General features: G+C 32.8%; 1 protein-coding gene across 1 annotated transcript in view; it reads left to right on the forward strand.

Moving 5' to 3' along the window:
* Positions 1–3,133: 3,133 nt before the first annotated feature.
* LOC132721821 (homeobox protein 2-like) overlaps positions 3,134–19,305 on the forward strand; it is a 75,128-nt gene continuing 58,956 nt past the window's right edge. Inside the window, exon 1 of the mRNA XM_060706192.1 lies at positions 3,134–3,155. The gene's annotated coding sequence lies outside the window, so the exon portion shown is untranslated. The remainder of the gene's footprint in view (positions 3,156–19,305) is intronic.

Genomic DNA, 19,305 nt, shown 5'->3' on the forward strand with positions numbered 1-19,305 from the left:
GGAATTCCTAGACTGAGTTTCAAATTATTTTCAGTGGGCACAGAAGAAGCGCGAAAAGACTTATTTTTTACGAACTGTGTGTAATTTTATAAAAGTTCGAATAAGCCCCGAAAATGCTATTAATTTCTTTTTTTGTTTTTAAACATGGTCACACTTTTAATGACCACATTGCAATTAAGAACAGGCTTGTCTTACATATATGTTATGATATCAAGATCAGATAACTCTTTACATGTTTAGTTGTACAGTTATGGATTACTTCCCTTTACTATGTCTAATTAATCTCCATGCGGACAGGCCGCAGGTATTTGTTATTCCTCTTTAATGAAGTTTTTATTTTGATGATGGTGATGGGAATTTATATCATTATCACAATACTGATTAACTTTTTTTACAAAAAGCAAAAACTATGTATGAAAAAAACATTGCATAAATTAATAATTATTTAAAAATGTTTACACAGGGGAGATCACCCTAAAAGAATTATCTATGAAAAATTTACACATTAGTCCCCCTTGATTTCATTTGACACATGATGTCCTAATTGTTAGTGAGTTTTTTCACTTATCATATATAAATACTGTGAAAATAAGTCTGTTCTTGTGGGGAATGGTGAGAGGGCAGAGAAGGGTACCCCGTCTTTTTTCAGTAAGCCAATTTTTAATGTTCTGCTCAGTGAAGCCCCATTAATATATTTCCTAATTAAAAGTAAAAAATGAAAAGGGAATATAATGAGCCCATAGAACTCTGCCCTTAAATTTTTTTTCAAGTTCGACACCACAGATGAGAGAAGCTTGAGAGTTCACACCTACATGATAGTGATCACTGTAAACTGTGACCACTATACACATACCTGATAGTGACCACTGTAGACCGTGACCAAAAGACACTTACCTGATACTGACCACTGTAGACTGTGACCACTAGACACTTACCTGATAGTGACCACAAGACACCTACCTGATAGTGACCACTGTAGACTGTGACCACTAGACACATACCTTAATTATAGTGACCACTGTAGACCGTGACCAAAAGACACTTACCTGATACTGACCACTGTAGACTGTGACCACTAGACATAAACATGATAGTGACCACTGTAGATTGGCCAAAAGACACTTACCTGTAATGACCACTGTAGACTGTGACCACTAGACATAAACATGATAGTGACCACTGTAGACTGGCCAAAAGACACTTACCTGTAATGACCACTGTAGACTGTGACCAAAAGACACTTACCTGATAGTGACCACTGTAGACTGTGGCCACTAGACACATACATGATAGTCGCCACTGTAGAATGTGACCAAAAGACACAAGTTTACCTGATAGTGACCACTAGACAACTGACACATACCTGATAGTGACCACTATACACATATCTGTTAGCAACTACTAGATATATACCTGCTAGTGACCACTAGACAAATACCTGCTAGTGACCACTAAACACATACCTGATAGTGACCACTAAACACATATCTGATAGTGACTGCTAGACACTTACCTAATGGTGACCACTAGACACATACCTGATAGTGACCACAAGACACTTACCAGATAGTGACCACTAGACACATGATAGTGACCACTAGGCACATACCTGGTGACTCACTTAACTGGCATCAGATTGAAACATTAATCATTTAATCTGGAGAATATTTAACTGTTTTTAATTTTCTTGTGTTGTATGTATGTATTATTGTTCTTCTTCAGGACATGGTGTTGGGGAAATTGATATTATATATGTGATATGTGACATGATGTAAATTGGTTGCCTTGTTTTTCAGACTGACATAATGAATGTCATTGTATAAATCATATGGCTTATTTCAAGCATTGATAGTGGAGGAGCCCATCTGGTAGAAGTGAGTACCTTTGTAGAACCACTATCCTTCTTTGAAAATATCTGGATAGTCAATGGTTTGTCACACGCACTGGCTGGACTACAAGGAGTACAAGCCTACTGTGGTAAATTCAGTGTTTTTTGTTTTTTATTTGAAAAATATATAGTATAACCTTCAGTCTTTTTTGTATATTATTTAACAAATTATCTAATTGACCAGTTAATGAAAATTGGCTAGAAATAATAGAAATAATTTATCTGGGAGTCTTTTGTCTCTTTTTGAAAAATTTGTAATTATCAGTTACCGGTATTTATCTGGGGAGCCAGTTTAGGCTGGATTGACCACCAAGATTATGATCTAAAAAAATGTAAAAACAAGAACAAAAACAAAGAAATTTAAATGGGAGATAAAAGGTAGATTTGCTATAACAAGTGATTTTTTTTTTCATCCAAAATGACAAGCTTGTACCATATTTTAATCATTATGACCCATATGAAATGATTTTGATTTTAAAGAAAAATTCAATAATTTATGGATTTTCGAAAGGTATACCAAGCCAGTCATGACCAAAAGATCTGACGACAATGAGAAGAATGGCAGGGCATTTTATTTTGGCAGGGCATTTTATATTGGCAGGGCATTTCATATTGGCAGGGCATTTTATATTTTGCTGCCAGACTAAGCTGGACACTATTTATTGTGAGTAAAACATTTTATTTTATTTTTGAAATTTCAAGAACACAAATAACAAAATTATGAAGTGAAGTGCATGATTATAAAAGAGTGCTTTTAAAATGTTGAATATTGATTATCAGGTATACCTTTCTCTTGGAAAGTTATGTTGTTTAATGTTACAGATTTTAATATGAAAATTTAGTTGGCCAAAAGTGCGAGTCTTCACTGAAAGCCCACCAGGCTGAAGGTTGACATGGCTCTATTACTGGTGAAGTAAGTCTGTCCATATTTCATCTTGCATTCAAAATTAGGCAGTTGAAACAGAATCTACCCATGCAAGCAGCCAGTGCAGACCAAGATGTCCATGCACTTTTCCCTATACGGTCATTACTTATTTTGATATTTTCCCTAAAAATTAGGAATGGTTTTGTCCAAATTGTAACACAGACTTTAAAGATATAAAGAAAGCTTAGGATTAACATGTAGAATAATATAATTATATTTCTTTGCTTCATAAAAAAAAGTTTACTGTTATAGATGTCTGACTGGTGTGAGGGGAGTTTAACTAGCAGGCAACTTTATGAAATGTGATGAAACAACAACAAAAAAATGTTGTCTTCAACACAGGTTAGTTTGGACTTAGTGCTTGACAATTAAATCTTTACCCTGCTGGTGCCAAATGAAACAACCCATGCAATCAGTGCAGACCAGGATCGCTGACACATCTGTGCCTTTTAATCTTGGTCTGCACCTTTCGTCATTAGTTTAAATATAATTATTTTAGCTGAATTGCGAAACAAGTTCTTGATATTAATCACTATTGAGTCTGCTTCCTTGAGCTTGCCAATACTGGTGCCAAATAAGGAAACATGATCGTGACCCGTGTAGGGCTCGAACCCATGGTCCCTGGGTTAAGAGGCAGACACCTTAACCACTAGGCCACAGCTCCTCTCGTTAACAAAAAGCTTTTGCACTTTTCGCTGTGAAGTCCGGACCAAAAATATATTTTTGAAGTTTCCTTGAAAATAAAAAATGGTTCTGTGAAAGATGGAGAAGTCCATTTAATATATTTAGAATGGTAAGGATTAAAAGAAAACAATGACTTTTGAAGTTATTCCTTATGAATAAATGTAGTTTTTCCCACTATTGTTTGCTTAAACCAGGACTTAAATATTATCATAATCTCCATTTTAGTTTAAAATTTCATGATACACTTTGACACTTTTCCAATTAAGCATAGAAATTCAAACAATAGAAAGTTTAATGGAAAACGTGGCTTGTTTGGTATATACTAACACTAAAAACTGCGACAAATTTGAGTCACCTATATTTGACGTCTTGCTGTGAAATGCTTGACTGACCAATAGGGTTTAAGTGAGCGAATAAATGTGGCTTGAAATAGCGGGGGTTTTAAAATAACTTTACAAAGTTAATATCGTGGTCATTTAATGGGAATTATTTGAGTCAAGCTAGATGTATGGTGTTCTACTTAAAGTTGGATTAAATAAGGTATGATTTATAAAATTTAATGTTAAGTTATTTGTTTTGATTATCTTAAAGGTTGCTGAGCATTTTATAATTCTGAGTCGACTGGTTGTTCTAATAAAATGGGTAAGTTTTTATGAATTGTACTGAATAGGAAAGGTAAACATTCACAGAAAGGTAAGAATCATAGAAACTGCTTTCTTGACCTCTAGTGGACAACACTTAAACTGATAATTGAGCCTTGTCATGACAAAACCAACATAATGGGTTTGCGACCTGCATGGATCCAGACCAGCCTGCGCATCCGCGCAGTCTGATCAGGATCCATGCTGTTCGCTATCAGTTTCCTTTCTTGTAATAGGGTTTGTAAGCGAACAGCTGGATCCTGATCAGACTGCGCGGATGCGCAGGCTGGTCTGGATCCATGCTGGTTGCAAACGCATTATGTTGGTTTTGTCATGACATCGCTCATATTATGCTCATTTTTTCACTGACAAGATGAGTTGAATTAGAAATATATTTCAAGAGATTATCTATTATAATGGTGAGCGACCAATAATTGATAATGAAAAATGTTTAGGATAAAATATTAGAACTACCTAAATTACAAGAAGGCTGCGCAGTTTCCAATACATTCCGAACGATATACAAATACAAAAATATTTATGGCAAAATGTAACGTTATTTTACATGAAAAGACAGTCATGCATCCTTGCCAAGAAAAATTCTTGAACTTAAACTTAATTCAGAGTTTTCTTGATTATGAGTTTTCATTCTGTTTTCAGTTTTGTACATCCAACATAACAGTGCAAAACTGAAAATGTTGCATGCTTGGTTTTAAATAGAACCACTTAAAATTGACCACTGTATAATTTTTGTATATTTTTTTGTCTTTCCTGTTCATGTAATTCATTAGGTTGAATTATTACCAGTATATAAATACATGTAGGACGGTGCAGGTCACTTTCGCTGTGATTGCCTACGGTCATTCTCACTGTACCTCAGTTCTTGCTTGTACAGAAGTTTTGGTTCCTTGCAAAAGTGAAGGACAGTAGTACTTGTAAACTGCTTGAAAGCTTGCCAAGGAACAGTGCAGTGGCTAAACTGTGCTCTGGTAAATTCAGTGTGGCTTGCTGCCGTGATCCGGAGTGAAAACTACCAATACCACCACTAAAACAAGTGAAACACAGGTTTGACTGTATTGCCAAAAGAATTTTGTGCTGTTGTTTTTTACCATTAACCCTGTGTGAAATATTTTCATTTGAATGATTTGTAAGAAACGAAATGTGAACAAGGACTTATAAGGAATTTGAAGTGTGTGAAAATATGGGATGTAAAGCACTTGAGACTGGGAAAGCATCGGGTGGTAGGGCTATTGTTAGGGCAGGTATACAGTCACATAGAGGTGAAAATATTAATGTAATTTGTAGAACTACATGTAATAGGAACTTATCAATCTGCTTTGTGGTTAAATAGAACAGTTTCAAGAAATAAAATCTAGTAATCTTAAATTTAAAGTACCCTATTTTGATGATAATTTAAGTGTAAGAATTATGATAATTTAAGTGTTTCAATGATAATTTAAGTGTTAGAATGATAATTTAAGTGTTACATTAATAATAAAAGGGCTACAATAATAATTTAAGTGTTACAATGATAATTTAAGTGTTGCAATGATAATTTAAGTGTTACAATGATAATTAAAGGGTTACAATGGTAATTTAAGTGTTACAATGATAATTTAAGTGTTACAATGATAATTTAAGTGTTACAATAATAACATTCAGTGTTAAATGCTGATAATGAACATTAAAAATAAATGTTACTGTTGGTTTTTATTCCTGAAATAATACATTGTAGTTAGTAAGGAGATAATTAAACAAAGTTCTTGTAACACTTAACTTCCTCATATGCTTTAATAAGTTTTTTTATGCCCCCACACTAGTTTAGGGGTTGTTAGGGAGAGGGGACATATTCCTTGCCTGTCTGTCAGGTTGCGATGGTGTCCTGGTTACATGGAAGTCAGGTTTTATATACTGAGATATAGTGTGAAAAATAAACGTCCATCTTCAACAGTCTATACTGGGAATTTTTCAAAATGTCTCAAGACATCGACAAAGGCAAAGACATCAAAATTATGCATTTACAGTTTGAGTGTGTTAAACTATATTACTCTGTTATGGAAATACAGCATGGGTTTAAAGGACACCAATACTGACTAGATTTCATAACTTAATTCTTAAACCATCTTAAATACGTACACCTCTGTATTATAAGACGGTCATATACCATTTTTATTTGACAGTTTTCTGCCCATTTGTTTGTATATATCACTTATTTTCGGTTGTAAATTTGTTATAATAATGTTTTACAATATATACAGCAGTTTAAAGGTCAGCACAGCCTTTCATGTCTTGCGGACACTTGTCAGATTGTCGTGTTTTTTATGAAGAAGGTTTGAAAATTAGTGTTATAATAGAAAATAAATGACTGCATTGACCATACTAATAGTTATCTCTCTTCTATTTATGAAAACACAATGTTGGGGTCATTCATATATGAAATGGTCGATTCTTATTTTATTTTTGTGTTTTCTAACCAATAGGATATTACAGTACGTTAAAGCAGCGTTCCTCCAGATTCTTGCTTATTTTCAAGAAAATTTTGTAAAATTATTTTAAAGTAAAATATTGTGGAATGATCAGAAAAAGGTAATTAACACATTGCAAATGGCACATACAACCAAAACGACAAATTTCCCCAAATTTAATCCCATCAATGCATTGGAAAAATTAATGAGAGGAAGCTGCCTGGACCTGTTAATAAGTGCATTTTTCTGAACTTGATTCCTTCCGTTGCACCATCAAAAACATAATAAAAATATGTGGTTAAAATGATTGCACACTGTGTCTGAAGATGTCATGAATCTTTATATGAGACTGAATATTCTTATGTTTTCACAATTTCTAGGAAATAAGGAAGTGACAGATTAACTCATGTGCTTAAAGTGATCTCATTTTGGCAGCCTCTATGTATAAATTGTGTGCTTTGGATGTGCTTTAAATGATGACATCATAATCTGCCATAATGAATGACGTTGTAAATAAATAGGCTACTAATGAATGCAAGTGCTGAATGAAAATATTTATTTTTATATGCTCTTTTTAAAAGGATTGATATGTTATATGCAGAAAACAAAAAAAAAAACAATTACTGATGGGAATAAACTGGCTTTTGCGATAACAGTTAAGTGGAAGAAGTGCAGAGCCTTGTTACCACTGTAAAACTCTGTACTGGCAGCCGGTGCGAGGGTCTAATAATAAGCAAAGGTAATAGTGTTATATAAATGCCATTGAAAAGAAGTGACATAATGTGATTGAAAGAGAATATCTTTAACTTAATAAGGTTGATTCCATTAAACAAAGTTAAGATATTGCAGATCTCAGACATCGAAAAATATTTTCAGAGACACCTGTCCTTCAGGACAAGTCAGCTTCTAAATACAATGTGCAGGCAATATTTTTCTTCTCATCTTGCATCTAATTCTTCTACAATTCTACTTGTAATTAGGAACTGACGAGTGGAATTTTTTATCTCTGGATCTTAATGCTATGAGTTTCTTTTCTTTTATATAAACTTTAGTCTAGAATAAATTAAAGTAAAATATCTATGTTAATACATTTTGTATATTATTAATTGAATTAAGTCCATATATATTAAAAGATCAAGATAAACAATTATGTAAATAATGCGAAAATCTCTTTGATCTTTTAATACTGTTACTCATTTGATATTCAAAATTATGCTAATGAGGAAATGAAAATCTGATTTTATAGGATTTTCACACTGACCATGGGGATTAATTTACGGGTCAAGTTTGTTTTGTACAATTTAAGTAGCTTAATGTAGTTGATACAGTCTATAATGGCTGTCTGGTTGTAGAAGTGTTTGTATTTCTCGACTTAAGTATTGACATTGTAACTAAGTTATAAAATATTTCCATGAGAAAAAAATGTTATGGTTGTATAAAATTTATAAAAAGTCTGAACAAAAAGTTTTTGTTGTTGGGTCTCTCTTCCTTCAAAACATTGTCCACAAATGTAACCTGCAGGAGAAAAATATGCTGTGCGCCCGGACCTTGCACTCAATGTATAGTACAATAAGTGCATCAGGGGGTCTTGCATAACGTTTTGGTACATAAAGGTGCAAGGATCCTTCCTTTACCAGTAATGTATATACTGGTACATGGATCCTTCCTTCACTAATAATGTATAAAGAGGTACATGGATCAGTCCTTCACTAAAAATGTATAAAGAGGTACATGGATCCTTCCTTCACTAATAATGTATAAAGAGGTACATGGATCCTTCCTTCACTAATAATGTATAAAGAGGTACATGGATCAGTCCTTCACTAATAATGTATAAAGAGGTACATGGATCAGTCCTTCACTAATAATGTATAAAGAGGTACAGGGATCAGTCCTTCACTAATAATGTTTGAAGAGGTACATGGATCAGTCCTTCACTAATACTATATAAAGAGGTACATGGATCAGTCCTTCACTAATACTATATAAAGAGGTACATGGATCAGTCCTTCACTAATACTATATAAAGAGGTACATGGATCAGTCCTTCACTAATACTATATAAAGAGGTACATGGATCAGTCCTTCAATAATACTATATAAAGAGGTACATGGATCAGTCCTTCACTAATAATGTATAAAGAGGTGCATGGATCAGTCCTTCACTAATAATGTATAAAGAGGTGCATGGATCAGTCCTTCATTAATACTATATAAAGAGATACATGGATCAGTCCTTCACTAATAATGTATAAAGAGGTGCATGGATAAGTCCTGCACTAAAAATGTATAAAGAGGTGCATGGATCAGTCCTTCACTAATAATGTATAAAGAGGTACAGGGATCAGTTCTTCACTAATAATGTATAAAGAGGTGCATGGATCAGTCCTTCACTAATAATGTATAAATATGTGCATGGATCCTTTTCACAGATAATGTTCAAATACAAAATATAATTGTGCATTGATTCTTTCTTTGTGTTTTATGTACAAATGGGTGCCAGGGTTTCCTGTAGAAGACTTGCACAATCAATTCTGGTTTACCCAGGCCAAATTTACAAGAACAAAAAACATAATAAAGAAATAAAGACCAAAAAAAAATTGGATCTTTTTATGAGTTTAAATTTTAAATTTATATTTGTTTAAATTAAACTGGTTTAATAGAATGGAAAAGGAGTAGATATCTTAATATACATAAACATGTTAATTTCAAATGAAAACTTTAAGATTAAGTTGTATATTAAAGTACAAAGTAACCTATTACATAATATCTTTGGTTTGTGTGGAACTGATACAAAACATGGATTGTGGCTGAACTATTTTCCGATACACTTATCTATCACCCTAATCCATGTATTTGTTGTGGATTTAGATAAACAGTGCTAGATCAAAGGTTGTTCTAGTGTATTTGTATTGATGTCTCTAAAGTTCAATTCTTTACATTTATATAATAGGTAAATCCACCTGAAATTGTAATATAAAGGGTAAAATTAAAAACTTGAAAATGGAAAAGGGAGGTAATTTGATATTTTTTTGAACATAAAGGGAGGTAATTCAGAGGGAAAATATGGACCAAAAAACTAGGATTTTAGGATTATCTAATGATTATTGAGTGGATAAATAGAGTATGGATATTAGATTTATTGTAGGTCAAGTAATTTTTCAGGTATTATTTAGGATAATTTTGAGTGATTAAGTATTAATTAATGAAGCTCATGATACATATAAAACAGGTGAGTCGTTTTGCGGAGTAATTTCTATTTTTCTCGATATATTGATCACATTGATTTTAGATAAAAGTTTGGTTTTATTACTAGTTACTATTTCAGATTATTATTACATGGTATAGTGTACGCAGTAATGCTTAACATTGGGAAAAAAAGGAAAAGGTTCAGTTAAAAAAAATTCTTTTCGAGATCGAGTAATGCGTTTGTATGTTGTTTTCTTTTAAAAAGAATTTTGTTCTAACAGATGTTTGAGATGTGTGTATCAAAAGAATAAGTAAAATATTTCATTTTCTTTTACACAAAGTACAGTCTTATGAGGACAGATTAAAGATATGTAAATCGGTTACTTTTCTTTTTTCAATTTTCATCGGAACAAAGTGGTCTGGTGAATGTAATTTGCATCTTCCATTGATTTTCAACAAAGATTGGAATTTTTATTAGAAAATCGGGACACTTGTATTACTAACAGAGTATGAATAAAAAATGACCGTCCACAATAAAACAGGCTGTGCTGTACCAGGATAAACGGATTTTAATTAGATTTTAACGGCCCCAGAATTCGGATTTTACCCCGGTTAAGTAAACAGTGATTGGAAATTGGAGTGTTTAGTCATTTTAGTGATTCAGTGGACATTATTGGGATGGGGGATTCACAATTTGTTACAAAAATGAAAACATTGGTGTCTTGAGGTTTGTCTTGATACAAAAACTTTGACAATACATCTAAAAAAATTATTTATTGATAAAAAGAGATTGAAATCATGATAAAGTGAGCATTGATGATTTGAATGTGTTATTTTCTAACAAGGTATTTTTATTTTTTCTTGATTTTAAAAATAGGGCATTTTCTGTGTCAAGTGTTTATTTTAACAAAGATTTTTACCCCTTTTCTAGTACATCATGCAAAAAAAAATGCCAAGGGAATGTAATCTATGGGAGATAAAGAGAAGGAAGTTATTAGTGAAAGAAACAGATATTTTAAGAAAAGAAAAAAATATTAATGAAAAACATTTTCTCTTTTTTTTCCCCTAAATGCATGTTCATGATTTAAATAGCCTTTCATTGTTAAAACTCAGAGGTTGATATAAACTGTTGCATTCAATATAGCACCAGGCCAGTCTGTATATACATTCCTGAACACTGCCTGGGCTGTATTCAGATCATAGACCAATTTTCCAAAATACTCATCAACATACCCTTTATGATGATAATAAGATTGTTGGACATTAATGTATTGAGGGTTTGGTGCAAAACAGCTATAACTCATGTGATATAATGAAGGAGTTACGTCCATTTCACACTGATTCATCAACAAGGGTCAATAGGGGTGTACAGTTAATGGGTTGTTCAATGTGTAACAAGATACCAGATTTCTCTGGACAATGAAAATCTGACAAGCTTATTTTTGTGCTCCTGCCCCATTTACCCCCCCCCCCCCTTTCGCCAATGCCCACCATGCCTATACATGATGTGACATGTTTTGAAGATGCTGATATTTAATCAGGTGTAAGATTTATGGCCCTTGACAAGGAGAAAGGTTCCCACCATCAGCAGATATCTCTGATTTTTCAGCTGATAAATTATTAGGTTGACCAGGTTTTATTTTGATTTGCAAAGTTATTTGGCCCCTGAGGGCATATTAAAGATCAATCTTGGCTTCATTAATGAAAAAAATGTAAATGCTATGCGAAAATTAAGAATGATATTGCAAAATGATGCGCTTTTATTAGATGAGAAATGTATGACAGGTTTCAAATTTGGACAGGTGTGAATTTTTTTATTAAACCAAAAAGTACTGGACTCTCAATGGACCACATTGTTATGTAGTTTAATGTGTGGTGTGGAAGTTGTGGATTAAATGTTAATCTTGATCAAAATTAGGTACTTTGCTCTAAACCTTGTTGTAGTTGTATATGCTTGTTGTTTATCAGATGGATACAGATGCTTTTTATCATTATTCATAAATTACACTTGGTAACAGTTTGGAAAAGAAGTTTTCATCGTGTGAGGTTAGTGTCATATGTTTAAAATAAGTATAAAAAGAAGTATTAACTATAATGACATTTTTTGTGTGGTTTTAATAATGTCTGGTGATATAAACACAAACATATATACCTGTTTCCCACTTGTGTTGTTTAAATTTGCTACATAAAATAGCAAATTTAGAGAAGGTAAAATTTAAAAAATTATATGTTCATCATAAATGACATCATTCCATGGCACTTTTTCCTTGGATTTGAGTACCTAATGCTTTAGCACATGTAACATCAATACTAAAATGTATGTAGCACTTTTGGCATATTTTGCGTTCTATTACAAATGTTAATTTTTACACAAGTTTTTACGCATACATTAAGACAATTGGTCGATCACTGCATAGTTAACTAAATACAGAACTGTAAATAGTATCACTATGTGGTCTGTATACGAGCATATTCTGTACAGTGAAGCACTATAATTTCAAGACCAAATGAAGAAATTTAACAAAATAAATAGCAATAACGGGATACGGACAAAAGCCCCCCCGGACAAAAGCTCAGCAATAACAGGGAGTCATCCTTAAGAATATGTGCTTTTATAAGAATGTTACAGGCTGAAATGCTATAGATTGACCTGTTCTCTTTAAGGAAAAAATGAGAAAAAAGCTCATTTTTTTAAAACACATTGGTCATTGACAATATTATTATTTACTTTTGGGTGGTCAATTGACTTATTTGCTTACTTTGTCTAGACTCTTTATTGTCAGTCCCAAATGTCCATTTTATGTCCCCATCAATTATAACACATTACACAAAGGTGCTAACATTAGCATATTTATCTACACATTGACATAATTTGACATAAATATGACATAATAACACTTATCTAGGTAAACAAAGACAAAACACTATAGGTTGTCATACAAATTATCAGCTCAGCAATTAACATCAGAAATATTTCATTTACATTATAATTGTCATTCACTGGCCATCGTCATGTCAACCGGGGCATTTTTTTGGCGAACATTTTAAAATTTTGCTTATAGAGAGGATGTGTTATTATTAAATTATTAATATGATTTGGATTATGACTACCTGTGCATTTTGAGTATAGATTAGTGAGTAAAGATTTTATTTTGTTATAAAATAATTTACTAGTTCCCCCTTTTAATGTGTTGAGGGGTCAGCCGTTGCAAGAAACAGGGGCCAACTGTCCGGGGGGATGGGGGAGGGGGCTGTCAGGGGGAGGGCAAATGTCCGGATATCAGGATACAAAAGAGTTCAGGCATCAGAACTGCTGCAGCCACCGTTCATGATCCCTGTGAAATCGTAACAGGTGACTAAATTGGTTCAAATTACTGGAGTCTATGCAACTCTTAGCTCTAGCATATGAGGTAGTTTTGACCCCTGGTATTGCTTTAATTTTGTAACACCCTAGGTTAGCCAAAAGTATTTTTCCTGTTTCGGAGCCCTATGACATATATTATATTGTGATGGACACAAGGGGTTCATTTGTAAATTTAATAGTGCATTGAATAATTATTACAATATATATTGATAGTTTTATTTTTAGAATAAATAGTTTTATTTTATATAAATTATAGATAGAGTAAAAGATGACACTGTTTTGTAATTTTACATTCCGCAGCTGTTGCAGTGCGAATGGGCAAAATTCATTTTAATTCCGTCTGACAAAATGTGTAATTAATAATTCTATCATCCTACTGTATGATTGTGATATACAGCTGTTGTATAGGTTTGTTTTTAATATAATATTGTTTTAACATGCAGGTACGATTATAATTAGAAATTACCGTAAAATTCCTATTAAACGCCCCCCCGGGGGCTAAACATTTTCCAAAAGGGGGGCTATTATTACAACACAGTTTTTCCTAAATCCAAAAATCATTGTAAATACATTAAAAAGTGTTAAGATTTTAAAGTTCATACTATAAAATAAAATGGATTCTGAATGATTTGAATGAAATTAATTGGATTTACTCATGAGTTCAGCACTGATGAGTAGATTGTTTTTCTTAACAAAAGGCCTGGGGGGCCTTTATTAGGGGAGGGGTGTTTATTAGGAATTTTACGGTAATACTTGGTTGCTGCTCGCCATTATATAGGTATGATTATTATTCTCTTTAAATTAATACTGTCAAATATTTGTCTGGTGTAATGGTCAAATTGACCCTACAGCCTGCACTTTGTTGCGGCTCAATAGGGAGTGCATTGGATTTGTAATCCAGGGTTGCTGGTTTGATCCTAATGGGCAATGCAGAAATTCTTCTTGACAAATAGCCGCCTCCGTGGTCGAGGGGTTAGAGTCAATGACTTCTAATCCAGTTACTTCTTTGGCGTGGGTTCGATCCCCAGGAGATGCTTTGGTAGTTTAGCGCGGAGGAAGGTAGTCTAGTACTGGTGACTAACTCTCTAGGAACGATGGTTAGGAAACTACCCGCCTATATGACTGAAATACTGTTGGGAAAAGGCGTAAAATGAAACAAACAAACGAACAAACAAATCTTTTTGACAATTGATCTTTGTCATTGATTTCGGACATTGAGATTATTTGTTGTTTGTCTCTTACTGCTGTTTTAAAGAATTCATGTTGGGCTATGGGACTAGTACAGAGTGTATGTATATCTGTGGTAGTACTGGTAACTGGTAATTGCTGGTTAGTTATCCAGGAATGCTGGGTAGGTTTGTTGACCCCTGAGATATGACCAATACATAGATTAAAATCGGTGTAAAACCTAAGCAAACAAACTTAGCAGTCTGACTTAAGATTCTTTACTGTTAAACCATTTAAAAAGATCTTGGTTTAAACACATATATTTAAGCTCGATTACGAAACAAGTTCTTGAAACTTAAATTAATCACTTTCGAGTCCGCTTTCTCAGGAACCATGCAATCAGTACTGGTGTCATATGAGGAAACATAGTTGTGACACAATTAGGGCTCGAACCTATGATCCCTGGGTTAAGAGGCAGACACCTTAACCACTAGGCCACCACTGTCTTCAAAGGCCCTTGAACTAAGAAATTATACTTCAAACATAAAAGCAAGAAGTTGTTCCTTTATTATTTTTTCTTAATATTTTTTTAATTTAATTATTTTTCATTTTTAATCATTGATTGTTTTAAAATGATGAGATCAGTGTTACAAATTAAACTGAACTATATTTACATTGAATATCATCCTGTGTAATCTAACTAAAAGGGATTTATCTCATTTAAAATGACCCGTGTTTTGGGGTCAAGTAATTGTATAAAGTTATGACGGTTTTTATCAGTGAAACTATTTCATATTTTTGCACATTTATAAGTGTAAAGTTTAAAACAAAGAGTGCTTGATGAGATGTTGAATGGTCAATATCAAAGTATGTAAACAGGTTAATTTGATGAGAAATTTGTGAAATAGGAATTTTTGTGATGTAGGGAATGTGTGAAGTAGGCATTTTGTGAAGTAAGGAATGTGTGAATAAGGACTAATGTAAAATACAACTTGCATGAAGTAGAGAATGTGTGGAAGTACTGGAATTCTGTGAAATACAGAATGTGTGAATACGAATTTTGTGATGCAAGGAATGTGTGAGATAGGAATTTTGTGATGTAAGGAAATGTGTGAAATAGGAATTTTGTGTAATATAGAATATGTGCAAAATGGAATGTATGAAAAAGGGAATGTGTGAAATAGATATTTTGTGAAAAAGAGAATGTGTGAAATAGATTTTTTTTTAGTAAGAATTGTGTGAAGAAAGAATTCTGTGAACTGAGAAATTTGCAAGAAAGGAATTTTGTGAAAAAAAAGGGAAAGCATTTTATACTTTTCCTCACATATATATAATGTAGTCTATGTGATAGATGTAAGTATACCAATGTTGCCTTATATGATGTTGAAGAACAATAGATGTCTGTTTGAATACTGAATTGATATAATGTGTCATCTTGCTATAACTTAATTAAATGGTTACTTTTGGATTTAATTGTTTCTTTTGGATTTATTGGTTGCTTTTGGATTTAATGGTTGCTTTTGGATTTAATGGTTGCTTTTGGATTTATTGGTTGCTTTTTGATTTAATGGTTGCTTTTGGACTTATTGGTTGCTTTTGGATTTAATGGTTGCTTTTGGATTTATTGGTTGCTTTTGGATTTATTGGTTGCTTTTTGGATTCAGCACCAGCTACATGTATTTCTAAAAGTGACTACCAACATTTTGACAGTCATCTAGAAATCCACTTGAAACACTGTCAAGTGTCTGTCAAAGCCAAGCGGCAAAGGTCACTGACTTTTGAATCAATTGTAAAATTTTAAAAAGATAAAAATGAGTGTACAAACTGAAAACAAGGTGCTACACACAAACTTAATTAATAACCTGAATTTTATCATGACAGAAAAGGGAGCAAGCCAATGCTGTGTCTTTTAATGTTTGAATATCTTTGATTTTAACAAAATATGTGACACCATGTAACCTTAAGTGTTACTTTTTATAATCAAGGATAACGTGTCTTTCTTCATTTTAAAGATGGAATGTACGCTATATTTGAACAAAAACTAGATTCTGTTTATTAACTGTCCTTGTTTAAATAAACTCATTCATTATAAAACGTGACTGTCTTAGTGAAGATTTTTTAGGGGAGGAGTTGATATTCTTGTTTAAAAATCTTGCTTTGTGGTAAAAAAATGTGATGTTAAAATATGTAACAAGAGGCCTACTTGTTTGAAATGATACATAGAATGTATTGGCATGTTTGCTAGTCTGTTCTTTTTGTTGTTTTGTTTCAAAGGCAAGTCTGTTTGATTAATTATTATATAACCTGCTACATTTGTTAAATGGAATTTTCCAGTTTCCATTTTTGGAACTGTCATATCGTTATCAATTTTAATTTTTGGTAATATTAAGATTGGGACAGCTGACAGTATAGAACCTAGCCCTACTGCAGGTAGGTCAGGCTGGCCTGATTTTAGGCAGGGTTTTGACCGGGCCGACATTGAATTTCAAAACTTGGGGGAAAAATGTGTTTTCACCCTGCCCTGCCATTCTTTCAAGAAAGGAAGCTATTGAGCTAGCCCAAATGGAATGTTGGTGGTTCAATTCTGAGGTGCCTGTCTATTCAGGTGCTTGTTTGTGCCTAGCATAGGGAAGGTTGGTAGTATGGTAGTTGGTAGTATTACTTTTAGATTTAAATAAGGCCTAGCATAGGGAAGGTTGGTGGTTCTATTTTAAGATTGAAATAAGGCCTAGCATAGGGAAGGTTTGTGGTTCTATTTTAAGATTGAAATAAGGCCTAGCATAGGGAAGGTTTGTGGTTCTACTTTTAGATTTAAATAAGGCCTAGCATTGGGAAGATTGGTGGTTCTACTTTTAGATTGAAATAAGGCCTATTAAGATTGAAACAAGTCTTAGAGATGCACTTGAGGTAAAGATATGACAGTGTTGGTTTAACTTTCAACCTTAACCAACTTCGGATGTTGAAATAATTTATTTTTTTATTAAGACAAAACAGATATGTCTGTGTTTAACTGGTGACAGTCATGATTTGTGGTTGTAAATCCCATAAATACATTACAACTGACAAAATTTAAATCATTTTACCTTTAAATTACTGTCAAATCATTGTTGCTTGAGGTGCTGGTATATTTGGTGGAGTTTTTGTAGATATTTTGTAGTTTTTTGTGGATATTTTGTAGTTTTTTGTGGATATTTTGTTGTTTTTTGTTGATGTTTTTTGTGGATATTTTGTAGTTATTTTTTGTGTGGATATTTTATAGTTTTTCATGGATCTTTTGTAGTTTTTTGTCTGGATATTTTGCAGTTTTTTGTGGATATTTGATTATTTTTTGCAGATATTTTTCAAGATGTTTAATATTAATATTTGAGGATATTTCATGTAATACTTTGGATCTTTGTGATTTTTTTGCAATTATTTGTGAATTGAGAATAATATACATGTATAAGATCAGGTTCAAACAGTATTTTATGTTTGTTTTTATACCTGTATGTACATTGTTGATTTTTTGTTGTGTAATAGCTTTTAGCTATGTAATGTAATATTGTTTTTTTATGATTGTCTGATAAACTTCTTTTAATGGATTTAATTGATGGATATTTTAAAGTAGTTCATTAATGGTACATTAACATTTATTTAGATTTGGTCTGTAAACAACTAATGTAACATTTGATTTATTGATATATATTCTGTATTCACTTTTATTATATAATATTTCATATAATAAGGAATTCCACTGAGGTCCAAAAGCCAAAAAATATAAAATTTGAAAACCTTACATAGATTAATTGGGGAACTTAAAACGAAAAAGTATCAAATGGGTAATAAAGAGATATACTCAGAATAAAACTTGAAAGGTAATTACAAGTGTGATAATCTTAGGCAGATTTGAGTTAAAAGTTATGAAATGCTTGAAAATTTCAAATTATTTTGACTATATATACTGATATACATGTATATTTTTGAGACTTGAACATATTTTGTTCATCTTTCATATCAGATAATAATGATTGACATGAAAATTCTTGTTTATGATCTTTCACATTTTAAGTAAATCTTCACTGATAATTTGATGACGTCATGATTGTAAAGATAATAGTCAAGGCAAATTATCAATGAGACACTGTATACGTTTGTGTCATATGTACATTGTTTTGGAAACCATGTCACAACATTCCTTGGTAGAACGTGGCAGGAATGGGACTTCTGAATTCTTAGACTGACCTTGAGAAAAGGCCCTGGAGTGTGGATTTTGGATTCAAATACTCTTTGTTAAAGGTTTTGGATTCTCATATTCTTTTGGTAAAGGCCCTGGCATATGGATTTTGGATTCTCATACTCACTTTTTTGGTAAAGGCCCTGGAATGTTGATTTTGGATTCTCATACTCTTTTGGTAAAGGCCCTGGAATGTTGATTTTGGATTTTCATACTCTTTTGGTAAAGGCCCTGGAATATGGATTTTGGATTCTCATGCTCTTTTGGTAAAGGCCCTGGAATATGGATTTTGGATTCTCATACTCACTTTATTGGTAAAGGCCCTGGAATGTTGATTTTGGATTCTCATACTCTTTTGGTAAAGGCCCTGGAATGTTGATTTTGGATTTTCAAACTCTTTTGGTAAAGGCTCTGGAATGGAACTTTTTGTTTCTCAGACTACTCAGGTATAAGAAGGCTCTGGGTCTTGAACATTCAACTTTCTGGGTAAAGGTCATGGAATGGGACTTTTGGATTCTCAGATCCACTTCAGTGGTTAAGGTCTAGGAATGAGAATTTGGAATATTCTAACCTTTTGAGATGTTGAATTTTGCATTCTTAGAGTCCCTGGGTTACAGCCTACAGGTGCCCTGTCAGAACTGTCTTGTTTTAAATTCCCTATTAAATCTTCCATTAACTTCCCCATTAAATTCCCCCCACACTATGATGTCATGATTTTAAAGATAATATAGTATGACAAATTATCAATAAGATAGTATTTTAGTACAAG

Source organism: Ruditapes philippinarum, unplaced genomic scaffold (assembly GCF_026571515.1).
Source record: "Ruditapes philippinarum isolate M1 unplaced genomic scaffold, ASM2657151v2 ctg3765_1_1_1_1, whole genome shotgun sequence".
In the NCBI taxonomy this organism is placed as follows: domain Eukaryota; kingdom Metazoa; phylum Mollusca; class Bivalvia; order Venerida; family Veneridae; genus Ruditapes; species Ruditapes philippinarum.